The sequence below is a fragment of the Phyllostomus discolor genome, chromosome 6, assembly GCF_004126475.2.
Source record: "Phyllostomus discolor isolate MPI-MPIP mPhyDis1 chromosome 6, mPhyDis1.pri.v3, whole genome shotgun sequence".
Classification (NCBI taxonomy): Eukaryota; Metazoa; Chordata; class Mammalia; order Chiroptera; family Phyllostomidae; genus Phyllostomus; species Phyllostomus discolor.
In genome coordinates this window covers 89276431-89290936 of record NC_040908.2, presented here as the reverse complement: position 1 = coordinate 89290936, position 14506 = coordinate 89276431, and the positions used below count along the sequence as shown (strand labels likewise).

Sequence of the window (14506 nt, the reverse complement as noted above, 5' to 3'; positions counted from 1 at the left end):
TTTTCTTGTTTGGGAGCCTTCTTATTTTTTATTTGATTTGAAATGATAGCCTTGCTGGGTAAAGTAGCCTTGGTTGTAGGCCCTTGCTTTCCATCACCTTAAATATATCACACCACTCCCTTCTGGCCTGAAATGTTTCTATTGAGCACTCAGATGCCAGTCTAATTGGTGCTTCCTTGTAGGTATTTACCTGCTTTTCTCTTCCAGCTTTTAGATTTCTCTCCTTGTCTTTAAGCTTTGTCATTTTAATTATTATGAGTCTCAGTGTAGGCCTCTTTGGGTCCAACATGGTTAAGACTGAGCTTCCTGGACTTGTGAGACTTTTTCCATTAACCACACTAGGGAAGTTTTCAGTCATTATTTCTTCAAAGAGGTTCTCGATCCCTTGCTTTTTTTCCTTCTATTGTTCCCATGATGTGGATGTTGTTACATTTCATGTTGTCCAAAATGTTTTTTAAGCTATTCTCATTTTTTTAAATTCATCTTCTTTTTGTTGTTCTGCCTGGGTGTTTTTCTATCCTCTGCTTCACATAAACTACTGCTTATTGCTTCCAGTGTATTATTTATCTCAGATATTGCATTTTTTTTTTATTTTTTACTTTTTTTATTGTCATTCAAGTACAGTTTTCTGCCTTTTTCCCCCACCACTCCCCGCCACCCCAACAGTCTCCATCTCCCTCCCCTGTTTCCATTCCCCCTTTGCTATTGTCCATGTGTCCTTTATACTTATTCTTGTAAACCCTTCACCCTTTTCCCCCATTATCCCCACCCTTCTCCCCTCTGGTCACTGTCAGCCTGTTCTCTATTTCAGTGTCTTTGATTATATTTTGCTTGCTTGTTTATTTTGTTGTTTAGTTTCCTGTTAAAGGTGAGATCATATGGTATTTGTCTTTCACTGCCTGGCTTATTTCACTTAGCATAATGCTGTCCAGTTCCATCCATGCTGTCACAAAGGGTAGGAGCTCCTTCTTTCTTTCTGCTGAGTAGAATTCCATTGTATAAATGTATGATCGTTTTTTGATCCATTCATTTACTGATGGGCACCTAGCTTGCTTCCAGCACTTGGCTATTGTAAATTGTGCTGCTATGAACATTGGGGTGCATAGGTTCTTTTGGATTGGTGTTTCAGGGTTCCTAGGATATAATCCTTGCAGTGGAATTGCTGGGTCAAAAGGCAGATCCATTTTTAGTTTTCTGAGAAAATTCCCTACTGTTTTCCATAGTGGTTGTACCAGTCTGCAGTCTCACCAACAGTGCCCTAAGGTTTTCTTTTCTCCCCAACCTCTCCAGCACTTGTTGTTTGTTGCTTTGTTTATGATGGCCATTCTGACCAGTGTGAAGTGGTATCTCATTGTGGTTTTAATTTGCATCTCTCTGATGGCTAGTGATGCTGAGCATCTTTTCGTATGTCTCTGGGCCCTCTGTATGTCTTCCTTGGGGAAGTGTCTGTTCAAGTCCTTTGCCCATTTTTTAATTGGGTTGCTTGTCTTCTCAGAGTAGAGTCATGTGAGTTTGTTATATATTTGGTATATATTTTGGAGATCAAACCCTTGTCTAAAGTATCATTGGCAAATATGTTTTTCCATATAGTTGGTTCTCTTTTCATTTTAATGCTGTTTTCTTTTGCTGTTCAAAAGCTTTTTATTTTGATGAGATCCTATTTGTTTATTCTTTTCTTTATGTCCCTTGCTCTGGGGGACATATCAGTGAAAAGATTGCTGCGTGGAATATCTGAGATTTTTCTGCCTATGTTCTCCTCTGAGACTTTTATGGTGTCACAATTTATATTTAAGTCTTTTATCCACCTTGAATTTATTTTTATGTATGGTGTAAGTTGGTGGTCAAGTCTCATTTTTTTTGCATGTAGCTGTCTAGCTCTCCCAACACCATTTGTTGAACAGGCTATTTTTACTCCAATTTATGCTTCTTCCCCCTTTGTCGAATATTAATTGACCATACAGACTTGGGGTTTTTTCTGGGCTTTCTATTCTGTTCCATTGGCCCATGTGTCTGTTTTTATGCCAGTACTGGGCTGTTTTGAATACAGTGGCCTTGTAGTATACTTGATATCAGGTATTGTGATCCTTCCTACTTTGTTCTTCTTTCTCAAGATGGCTGAGGCTATTTGGGATGGTTTTTGGTTCCACATACATGTTGAAATATTTGTTGTGTATCTGTGAAATATGCCATTGATACTTTAATAGGTATTGTTTGGATCTATAAATTGCTTTGGGTAGTATGGACATTTTGATGATGTTAATTCTTCTGATCCACGGTATATGTTTCCATTTGTTTGTGCCTGCCTTAATTTCATTCTTCCTTCAGTGTTGCATTTTTTTTTATTTCTGACTAGTCCTTTTTATGGTTTTCATGTCTTTTTTCATGCTATCGAGTATCCTTATAATCATTACTCTAAATTCTCTATCTGATAAATTGCTTGCCTTGATTTCATCTAGATCTTCTTCTGAAGAATTCTCTTGTTCTTTCATTTGGGTTGTGTTTCTTAGTCTTTCCATTTTGGCTGCTGCTTTGTATTTTCCACCTTAGTTATTAAACTTATCAGCTGTAGTCAGCAGCCTGGCTGAAGCTCCACAAGGTATGGCAGAGTAATTCCTTTGGGCAGGGCTATTGTTTCCCCTCAGGCTGATGCCTTTTGGGGAGGAGTGCTCTGAGAGAGATGGCTCCTGCTGTATGGGGAATGACTCAGCACAGGGATCTTGGTGTCTGTTCCTTCAGTTTTATCCTCAGAATCACCAGCCCCAGGCTCTCCTCAAGCATCTCTACTCCACTCTGCCCCTCCTCTGCTGGAGCCCAGGGTAAATGGCTGCAAATGAAATTTTGTGCATTGACCAATTAAGAGGCTCTCTGCATCTCTCTCTTTGTCTCCCTGGCAGACAGAAGCCCTGTGTTTTTCACAGCTGGATGTTATTTGGGTTCCTTTCCAGGTTTGGTGTTTTAGGCTAGGTAGCCCAGCTTGGTGTTTAGACCTTGCAATTCTCAGGGGGGTCTTCCCTGCTGCTGAAATATCCCTCCAGAACTTTAGCTGCTGCCCTTGGAAGTACAGCCAGCCCTCTTGCATCTCCTGCGTACTCCCTACCAGTCACATTGTGGTGAAGTGTTTTCTTCCTACTGTTCGTGGTTATGAGGCTTCTCTCCAGCTGGTGGAGTTATTCAGGATGATTTCTCTACAGTTTAGTTGTAAATCCAGATTGCTCTTGGGAAGAGGTTAGTGTAGCTTCCACTTACTTCTCTACCACATTTGGATCATTTCAAATCTTTATGTCTTGCTGTCTGCTCCCAGCCTTAGCTCATGACAATCACTGATCTCTTTTCTGCCCCATATAGGTTTTCTTTTTCCATATTTTATATAGATAGGACAATTGAATATGGAGCCTTTGGGGGGGTTGTTCTTTTTTAATTAGTAGGATGTGTTTGTGATTCTTTCATCATGTTGTTATTGTTGAGTAATACTCCATCAGACTATTTAGTAGTTTGTTTACAAAGTAGTCCTTTTATTTATGCTTGAGCCACCCTCCACAAGTACTCTGGTCCATTTTTACATTAATACTTTCACCTGTTTAATGTTAAGTATTGTTATAATTTCAGTTATATTCTATTTTGCATGTTATGTTTTATGTTCACCTAATATGAATGCACTAAGGAGATTTAAATCTATTGCACATTTCTGCCCAAGTGAGAATTTGGTTTGGAGAAGGCAGGAGTGTACTTAAGAAGGATAAGGCCACCAAACTGCTAGAATGTCTTTTCCCAGTGTGCCCATTTCTGTCAATGATGACAAAAATTACTGTAGACTTCTTCACATGCTTTTCTCATTTAGTGCTCACAACAGCACTGACTGGTAGATGGCAGTGTTTAAATTTTATACAGATGAGGGAAACAGAGGCTCCCTGAGTTAGTAAATTGTCTAGTAAGTTCACACAGCTAGCCACTGGTGGAATGATTAATTCAGGGCCTTGTCACTTATTAAAATTTTCATTATTGTGAGAAGAGTGGCAGAGTGGGCTTGTAATTTGTATTTTATTTAATATTTAGTGTAACTTTCCTCTGGAAAGAGAAAGACGACCAACAATGGAATGCAGTGTTGTTAAAAGGGTGTTATGATATTGTAGCATTCTCAGTATTCTGTTGGAATCTGTGCAATATTCATGTATCAAATAAACAAATGAATAATCAATTTAGGAAGAATAATGAATTTTGTGCAAGGCAGTTGTAGAAGAAATTCTATTTTGCTAAAAGTCTTGTTAATGTTAAAATGCTGAGTCAGAGCCTCCTCTGCCATGCTGTTATTACATTCTTCTATAGCAGTGCTCAGCACATAGTAATTGTGCAGTCAACAGTCATTGGATAAATATTCCAAATTCTGAAGATCCTTCCAAATTTGGCACTTGCTGTTTGAGTCTTTGAATATTCATGTGCCTTTATTTTTTCCAGCCCGTTTGTGTGCCATGCTTAACTGTATTCACTTCATGTGTTATTTATATTGCCTCTTCATAGTCCTTCAATCAAATATTCGTATTGTTTTGGGATGCCTGGAAAAAATAAAGAAGGCACTGACTGAAATTCAGTTAAACTCTATTAGATTTGAGAGGAAATTCTATAAACAGATGTCCTTTGTCTAAACTCTCCTACTTTTCCCCTGGATACTGCTTTTAGCATTCCCAATATCCTACATTACTACTGTCTTCTCAGATTCTTTTATGGTTGGGCGGCCAGAGCTAAAATGTGTTGCCTTCTTCTCATTCACTATGCCTATTTTTATAAATGCTGAATGTTAGGAAGGACACAGATATTTCTGAATAGGATCCCCACAGTTGAAGAGTCCTGGACCCTTGATCAAAGTTAAGGTTTTCAGTGGCAATTCAGCCAGTATGTATTAGAAGTGCACAAAATACACTCTGGCCAGATACCAAACAACTAAGTATATAAATCACCATTAGGTCCAACATCACCATTATGGAATAAGTTTCTAGAAAACAAATAAACTGAAAATAATCTAAAATATTTCAGTTAGTATTACAATATTATTAGCAGGAGCAGTGATTTCTCAGCAGTGTCAGCTGCTTTCCTATGTTTATTGTTCTGCACATTTGCCTTAGAAGATAGATGTTCACGTTTCAACAGGCACATTTAGTAATATCATGAACGTTTTTGTGCTTATAATTCAGAAAATAACTTTCAGTAATTTTTTCTCTATGTACCTTTGTACCTGGGATTTATAGCTTAGGTAAATCTTAAAAGTCAGTCTAACTCTAACTACTGAACATGGTTGGCTGTTGAAAGTAATTGAACTTTTACTTTAAATTTGAAAGCTATGAAGTATTCTCAGTGCTTTCTTCACAGTCTTTACATTGTTTGTCAGGGTCAGAAAGAATTGATCATGCATTTTGAAATGTTTCCTCCTCCTGAAATTTTTAGGTGTCAAAGTTGATTTCCTGCTTCTTAATTCATACAGTATGGGAAGACTTCTGTTTTAAAATTCTAAATGGAATTAAATTAATAAAATCTAAATAAAATTCATAAGCTTATTTATTTTTATGAAATCTATGTAGTATACAGGAAGGTAATAAAGATATTCTCTATATTCAGACTTTGAATGGATCTCTTCATAATAATCACTGACTGACCAGCAAGCACAGCCATTCACTTCTTCATCCATTGCATGGAATATGGCTTCCACCTCTGCTCTCTACTACAGTGACTGGAATTGTCTCCTTTCCTTTTATTTTATAAATTTTAAGGTCCTTGGCCTAATAAAATATACTGTGGTATAAGTGATCATCTCTTACTTTCTGTACAGTACAAGAAAATATTCTCTTTCACCCCCATATCAACCCTCCTCTCTATTTCTCAGAAATGATCTAGAGTTATATATAATTTTTTCTTTTTTTTAAGATTTCTTAAAGATTTTATTTATTTTTAAAGAAGGGAGGGAGGGAGAGAGGGAGGGAGAGAGAGAGAGAGAGAGAGAGGGAGAGACAGAGAGAAACATCAATGTGCAGTTGCTGGGGGCTGTCACTTGCAACCCAGGCATGTGCCCTGACTGGGAATTGAACCTATAATGCTTTGGTTCTCAGCCTGTGCTCAATCCACTGAGCTACGCCAGCCAGGGCTATATAACTTTTTCTTTTAATAAGGCCTCAAGTGTGTTAACATTTCTTTTCAAGTCTTTTTTTGCTGTCTCAATTTTAACATAGGATTTCAGTTTTGTTTTGCTTTTGCTATGGTTGTGAATGTCTCAGAAAGAAAAAGAAGTAAAGAAAATACAGCATGTATTATGACCTAGTGAACTGAAGTAGACTGGGTATGGTATAATAAAAAATACATTTGCTCTTTGTCCATGGTTCCTGACACTGTACTCCTAAAACCCTTGGAATTTCCTGAGTGATAGGAGTATATTACTCTTAAGGAGTCTGTCCAGCACACTTGTGTTTATGCCAAAGAGGTGACTGACTCAGGCTGGGGTCTCTAGATAGCATCAGAATGGGAGCTGGTCACCAGAAAGACTAAACACATTAAAGGATGGAAATTTTTAGTCCTACCACCATACCTCTTGGGAGGAAGTTGGAAATTGAGTTACAAGAGCTCTTAAGCAATAAAATTCCAAGGACTTCTGTGTTGGGGAATGCCTTGATGTCCTGGGAAGGTGGCTCACATGGAGAGGCCATGGAGGCCCTGTACCTATCCCCACTCCATACCTTCTCCTATTCATCTCTTGTGTTGGGTTGTTCCTGAGTTGCATCCTTTAATAATTAAACCGGTAGTCATAACTATAGCACTTTCATGAGTTCTGTGAGTCATTCCCAAGAATTAGCAAATCTGAGGAGGGGGCATGAGAATCTCTGAATTTGTAGTCAGCCAGGCAGAAATGCAGGTAGTGTGGAGGTCCTATTTACAGGCAGTATCTGAAGTATGAGTATTCTTTTGGAACTGAGCCTTTATACCCATGGGTTATATGTTAACTGTCGTGTGAATTGAATCGAATCAAATCGAATCAAATCAAATCGAATCAAATCGAATCAAATTGTTAGATACTCATTTGTTGCTGGAGACTTAATGTCAAAAACATACCACGTGTTTGGTCTCAAGAAAACACTACAGACCAGGCAAGAGGAAGCAAAGGAGGATTCCAGTAGAGAAACAGCAGGTGTGAAGACTCCGAGGTGGCAAGGGGCTTGACTTGTTCCAGCACATGAAAGAGAATGTGGCTTAAAAGGTTGGAAGCAGGTGATAGACACAATTAGAATTGAAACTTATTTTAAAAATACAAAATCACCATCCTAATTATAATAGAGAATTGGAGTGATCAGAAGGAGGTGAAGAGTGGTTACAGGGAGCCTCATGAGGAAGCTGGTGCAATGTTCACATGAGAGAAAATAGAGCTTGGGAGACCAGGGAGTGAAAATGTTTTATGATATTTATAAATATTATTGATTCTGATATAGGAGAAGACGTAGCATATATCCAGGTTAAGTTATGATCTTGGTTATTTAATTATCTAAATCACAGCTTCTCAGTGTTGAAAATGGTAACAATAGTTCTTTTTCTTCCTATTTCATAGGGTTGGAAAATCAAGTCAGATTAGGTATGTCAGAGTTCTTTGTAAATGTGTTATAGAATGCTACTTATCATCTGTTTTCTTCCCATTGTCAAAACTGAAAACAAAGTAAAAACTAGCTAGGTTACATTTCTTTTTCAGATATTTATTTTCATCTACCCTACTTATAATTGAGTCTTTCAAATAATTGTTTTAGGAAAGTTCATTTCTATTTTAGGTGAGATATTTTCCTCAGAAATCCTGAAACTGTATTTCAGAAACAACCAGTTCATAGAGTTGACCCTGATCCCTTTCCAGCCTACTTTTCTTTTGGTATGTGGCCTACTTTTTCTTTTATTTCTCAGGACCTCAATAGAGGTGTGTGGGTGTGACAGGAGGGGCTCTTGGTTCTTGTTTCAAGCTGGGCAGATAGAGAGAGATGGGAGACTGACTCCTCAGAGAGAAGTGGTTGCAGCCTCCAACTTGGAAATACCTGAAGAGAAAGAGCATACTGATAGAGAGGCTCCATAATCAGCTACATATTAGGGGATCCACAAGTTGAAGAAGGTTCTATCAGGTGTTAGGCATTTAGCAGGGCCATGGAGTCAGTTCACTCTTATTTGGCTATTCCTCAGTAATAGCAGAATCCACGTGGCTTTCATTTTAGTGCTTATATGGGGAGCTCTCCTAGAACAGTTTATCAGCAGGGCAGGAACATTGTCTTGTTTACTGCTGCATCTCCAGAACCTAGTAGTGTGCCTGGCACATATAATAGCTCCTTGTTGAATAATGGTATTTTTGTAAGGCATCTTCACAGTATTTACTAAGCTGCTTTCTTAGACCGTATTTAATATGTACAATTATGTTTCTGTCCATATTGATTCTCTGGAATATATTATATTCACATGTACTCCACATAGTCTAGTTGGTTCTTCTTCCTTAACATCTCTTGAACCTGCCCCTACCTCCATCTCCACTCCCACATTCTTCATTGAATCCCCTGTCTCACCTGGATTTTTGTGTTCTTAAATTGATGCCTTGCCTTCAAATCTTATTTCCTTAATCAGCCTTCCCATTGCTGCCAGGGACTCAGCATCTCTAAGTCACAAATTAATTACTGTCCTGCTAAAACACTTAAATGGTTTCCTTTTATAGCTGTGAGTTCCCAGCGATGGTGCCCTGACACACTGAGGTGTCGGAATCAGCTGGGAGGCAATAGGTATATCAGAGTACTGGTGCTGTCCCTCATGAAAATGAATCCAGAAGCTCTGTCAAGTCCTTTATACTTGTTAAGTGTAAAGGTTACCTGAGACCAAAAATCTTAAGAATCATTTTTGAGTCTGCTATATCTCTACCTTCAGACAGTAAATTCCTTTCAGAGCATCTGACTGGAAAATTATAAATATCTTGTAATCAGATTGGTGTTTGTGAGAATTTGATGACATTCAATTTTTGTTGATATCCTTGATTATTTTCAAGAAGACCATGGAGTGTGCTGTCAAGTTTGCTGCTACTGCTTCTGAAGGCAGCCTTTTCCTGCCTCTGTTGTTCATTTCCAGACCTTTTATTTTTAGGAAGGAGCTTTACCAGAAAAGCAATATAAGACTTAAGCAGTGGTGACTAATCCTTATTTTCTTCGCATCTTTTTTTCTTTTGTTATGTTTAGAGGTTATCAAAGGAGAGCTGTTCAAAAAGTGTGGAGGACTTCTGTACAGGCCTGCGTAGTCAATTGCTATGCTCTTTTGAGTTTTTAGTTTCTGGGAAAGAGCATTTGAAAACAAAGAATCATTGAAGTTGGTTTTGTCTCATACGGTGTGAAAAAGAATTTCAAAGATGGCAGCTGAGAGAAACTCATCCAGATTTTTTTTTAGTCATAATCTTTTGAATGCATGTGGAAATGCTTATTTGTGTTTCTTATCAACTAGATGACAAAACCAGTGTGCCAAAAATAAATTTGTGGTAAGGGATGTTTATTCCATAAATTTGTAATAAGTTTATTTTAACATTGTATTCCTTTGTTCTTTGGCAAAAATAAACTACCATAAAACCGGAGCAAAAGAAGCCCACCTTCCTACCTACTTGTATGAAAGTAGATAGTTCCCAGGTTCCTCCATGTGTTAGTGTTTTTCTTATCCTGCTATTTCTTTCCTTTTCCCATTGTTCTTAGTGACTTTATACTTACAGTTGAATTTCAAAGACCCTGTACTGTTAATGAGTTTGTACATATCTGATTGTTATTTTAAAACAGATTATGGTGGCTATAAAGTTATCAGTCATCAGGCAAAAAGGGTGTCTATACTCTTTCTTCTGGCCTTTTATATTTTGAAATTTACATGTGTGTGGACAGGAGCACTGGACCAGTTTATTTTATACGTTATTCTTTGATAGTTGAGTTATATGGAAGTAATAAAACTCACAATTTTCCCCCATAGCACATTTGAGAGACAATAGTGATTTCACCTTCAGGGCCATATTTTATTTTATTTTATTTTTGAAATGACCAGCTTCTTTCTCTTTGCAAATGATTACGGTTCTTAAAGTCATATACAGGCTTTCACCAGAACAGAAAGCTTCCAATTTGAGGATCTCAATTAGAGGAGCATTTATTTTTGTCTAGAAGTAAGACCTGATTGTTCATCAGTTGTTTCTTAACCCACAATATCCCTTGTGTTTTCTTAGGCCAAAGATGAAGAAGAGGCCTTTCTGGATTGGAGTAATGATGATGATGATGATGGGTTTGATCCGAGCACACTTCCAGATCCAGATAAGCACAGAAGCTCTGAAGAATCAGATAGTGAAGATGTGGAAAATAAAATTAGGTATGTTTTACCATTGGTGGCAGTTAGTATATGAATCTCCTTTTAATTCTAAAGATGTTGTAGAGACAAATGTCTCATGCTTTTCTCATCATGTTAAGGGCCCTCTCGTTGTTTCAGTAATCCCTGTTAACAGATATAAGTATAAAAGTTATATTTTCTTTTTCTTTCTTTTTTCTTTTTTTCTTCCTATCTCTTTTTTTGTGAATCCTTTATGCTTAAGTATTTGATGCACTGGGGTATATTTAATGCAAACAGAGGCAGGATTTTATTTTGATTCACTGTCAAAGGACTATTGAGAGTGTTGTTAAGAATTGTCTCTGAATTTTAAAAAGGGGGCATTATACTTTCACATTTTATGATATAAAGTTAAGTAATAAATGCATAAAATAAGGGAAAGCTCATACATAAATGGCCCTTGAAAAATTCTTTCAGTTTAAAATGTGTTCATTTGTAATGTGGACTCACTTGCTACCATGTCCAAAACAGATGAAATGTGATGAATTGAATAATAGTATGACCCGCTCAGCGTTTTGTTTTCAGGGCACTGTGTGTTAGATTACATTGAGATTCTATTGATTTAAAAGTTGAGGACATTGAATTTCATGGACATTCTAACATGGCTGCTTAAGCAGAAGGTAGGTACTAATGATAGATGAAGTTAATACAATTGAAGAAAGAGGAAGCCTGATGGAACCCCTAAGTGCTAGCTCAGGTAGAGTTGGAGAAGTAGGCCACAGAGAGCTATAATCTGGTTTTAAGTAAGAATGTTATGAAAAGGTCTTAAAAAGTTTATCCCCTTAGGAGAAAATGCTGTAGGGAGATCATTTGAGAGTTACTTTTCATTTTAATCTTGTGCTCATTTAAACTTAGAGAACAGGCTGACAGTGACCAGAGGAGATAGGGGAGGGAATTTCAGGGGAATTTCAGGGGAAAAGGGGAAGGGTTTACAGGAACAAGTATAAAGGACACAGGGACAAAAAGGGGGGGGGTGGAAATGGGAGGGAGGTGGGGAGAGATGGGTGGGTGGGCTGGGATGAGAGTAAAGGACAGAAAACTATACTCGAACAATAATTAAAATAAAATTAATTTAAAAATAATAAAAAATAAACAATGATTTTGTAATAGTGAAAATAATGTCATCTTCCCAAATGATGCGAGCAACTTCAGACATTTGCTATTGGACAGTTAGCCTGTGGATATAACAACTTTAGTGTGTTTGCTGACAGGGTAGTGGGTATTAGCGTTACCTACCACAAGAGGCACCACAGGTGAAAATAATTTGATTAGGAGTTAGAAAAATATATAAATGTATGCCATACAGGTTAAGTAATTCAGATTCAGGGCATATTCCTAATCTTTAGAAATTGACTTTTAAGAGTAAATGTACACACTTTTCAGAAAGTTCCTTAGTGTACATGTCAACCTGAACTATCAGTGTGGTTAAGTTTGCTGTCCCTTCTGTTCCTATATGAATGTTTCTCTTTGAGAGTTTATGGGATCTCTGTTTTGGTAGATGTGATCTAACTTAACACATAGGACTTTATATCATTAACTTCTAAATGTTTCTGTGTAATTTTACTCTCTGGAGGGAACATTGATCAGTTCTTAGAGTTTGTCATGCGAGCCATTTTGTGCATCTAACATACCTCAGAAACAGAACTAGCCTTTTAAAGTCATTGTCAAGATGTCAGCATTCCTTTTGTATCTGATTCATAAGGATATTTTTCCCTTCCAATTTTTAATGATAGTTTCTGGGTCATCTTTAATCTGTGTTTAACACATTGTATGCGGGAAACATATTTATACGTTTTACGCTGACTGGTAGTAGAGCGCACAATAAAAACTACCCACAAACAATGTGTTAACAGGTATTTCATTTCAATCTTCTGGCATTTCTTACTCTCAGAGTGATATCTCCATGCTACCACCTAGTTAATATGATTTGTTGCCTAATAGCTTCACCTGTGTTAGCCTCTTAATTAGCCTGTAAATGCTTTGTAGCTAGAAACTCAGTCTTTTTGTACCAATACCTCCAGCTCCAGCCTCTACTCCTATCCCCAACATTAATGTCATAGGCACAAAGAAGACCCTGAAATACTTGAATTGATTGATTGGTGAAAGAGATTTATAGAGTAAAAAAAGAGAAATATAATGATAAGCAGCTGTGCTTATCATTAGCTTAAATGGTCCTAATGGCTTAAATGATACAAGAGATGACAAAATAGATGGGTGGAGAATTGGAAGAAGCCAAGTTCAGATAGTATAATGGTGATAGACACAAAGGTATAAGTAGCTTAAGATGCCAGAGCATTCTAATTTAAAGGGAAAATATTTAAGCATTACATGAAAGTTAAAAAAATGGTTGTAATTTCAGGCACAGCTAGCCTGTATTAGTGGAAATTCAAAGGAATTGGTAAAGTTATCTTAAGCTGGAGAAAAATTCGAGAATATCAGCAAGGGCTTTATTCCTTTATCCATTTAAAGGACTTCATTAGCTGCTTGTCTTTTGTCTACCAGCGGTGATTTTAGTCAAACCTCTTTTTATAGATGAAGAAACCAAGGTGTCACAGGGTAAAATAATAATTTGATCACAATACAAGTTAGGGACAATGTGAACTACACAGATCAAATTGGTTCCTTTGTTCTAATACTCCAGTCAGGTCACGTGGAACTACTCTAGCATTAGGAGAGGTAGCTCCAGAAAACTTCCTGAAGACAAATTTGTTATTTGCCTGAAGACCTGATCCATAGACTGTAGGGTAGATTTGACTAGTCCATGGTTTCCCAGCTTTGACATTACTAACATTCTGGCCCTGGTATGTCAAATTACTAACATTTGACATACTAGATCATTCTTTGGGGGTTGGAGAGGTGGCACTTGGGCATGCCGCTTTTTATTGACCGTTAGGCATCATCCCAGGCCTCTACCACTAGCATCTCCCTATTAGGGACAACCAGAAATATCTTCAGACACTGGCAGACAGCCCTTGGGGAGCAGAATTTCCCCACCCCTCATCCAGGATAGGCTTTGTATATTCCTTTTCATTTAGCCTAAGCAGTCTTTGTCAATATAGCACCTTTTAATCAATTGGGATTGGTACCCAAGGCCATTTCTGGACTAGAAGACAAGATTTAGGGTAACTTGCAAGTAGTAGTCTACATGTGATATTTCTGTTTATACTCTTAATTTCTTTTCCCTTTCTTAAAATCTCTTCAGTGGCAGTGAATAAAGATATATGTAAACTAAATCCAAACTTGTTTTAGAGAAGTGAAAGCATTCATAAGTAAATTCATACAAACTAGAATTTTGACAGTAGTAATTGCTGCTGTTACTGCTAATTATAATAATAACACCAGTACAGTTTTTCTGTATTGTTTCAGTTTGGCTATATCTTTTTTTTTTTTTAAGATTTTATTTATTTATTTATTTATTGAGAGGGGAAGGGAGGGAGGGAGAGAGGGAGACAGTCAATGTGTGATTGCCTCTCACATGGCAGCATGGTCCTCACTGGGGACCTGGACCACAACCCAGCCATGTGCCCTGACTGGGAATTGAACCAGCAACCCTTCGGTTCATAGCCCGAACTCAATCCACTGAGCTATGCCAGCCAGGGCTGACTACATCTTTATTCTTTGCCTCTCATGAGTGACTGGATGCTAAGATTTTATGATGTTGCCTTTAGAGGGTCCTCCTGGTATGTTCACAGGTATTTGCTGCTTTGTTTCTAGCCTCCACTCAATAATGATAGGAACAGCTAATGATCCAGCCTCTTGGTCGTCGTCCTCTCTCATCCAGTAGGTTATTCTCTGGGTATTAACTTTGCATTTTCAGAAATGAATTTACTCTTAAGAGACTAGATACACCAATTAAAAAAAGGCTATTACCAAACTAACAGCATGAGCTAGTTTATTTAGAAGTTTTCTCTGAATATTTGTTTTTCTTTCACATTGGTGACATCCATAAATATTCAATATGGGTAACACTTCTATCTTTCTACATGGAAACACACTTAGTCAGTAGAAAATATACAGAAGAAAGCCAGACTTAATGGAGAATGACTAGGTCTGGGGTCAATAATTTCTCAGGGAGGTCTGATAGGGTTTTAAAGAGTTTGTACCTCTCCCCTCAGTT

At 37.5% G+C, this 14506-nt stretch overlaps 1 long non-coding RNA gene across 1 annotated transcript in view; it reads left to right on the top strand.

Moving 5' to 3' along the window:
- LOC114499694 overlaps positions 1–14506 on the top strand; it is a 97228-nt gene that overhangs the window by 60869 nt on the left and 21853 nt on the right. Inside the window, exon 3 of the long non-coding RNA XR_003684824.2 lies at positions 10235–10374. This is a non-coding gene — a long non-coding RNA (uncharacterized LOC114499694). The remainder of the gene's footprint in view (positions 1–10234; positions 10375–14506) is intronic.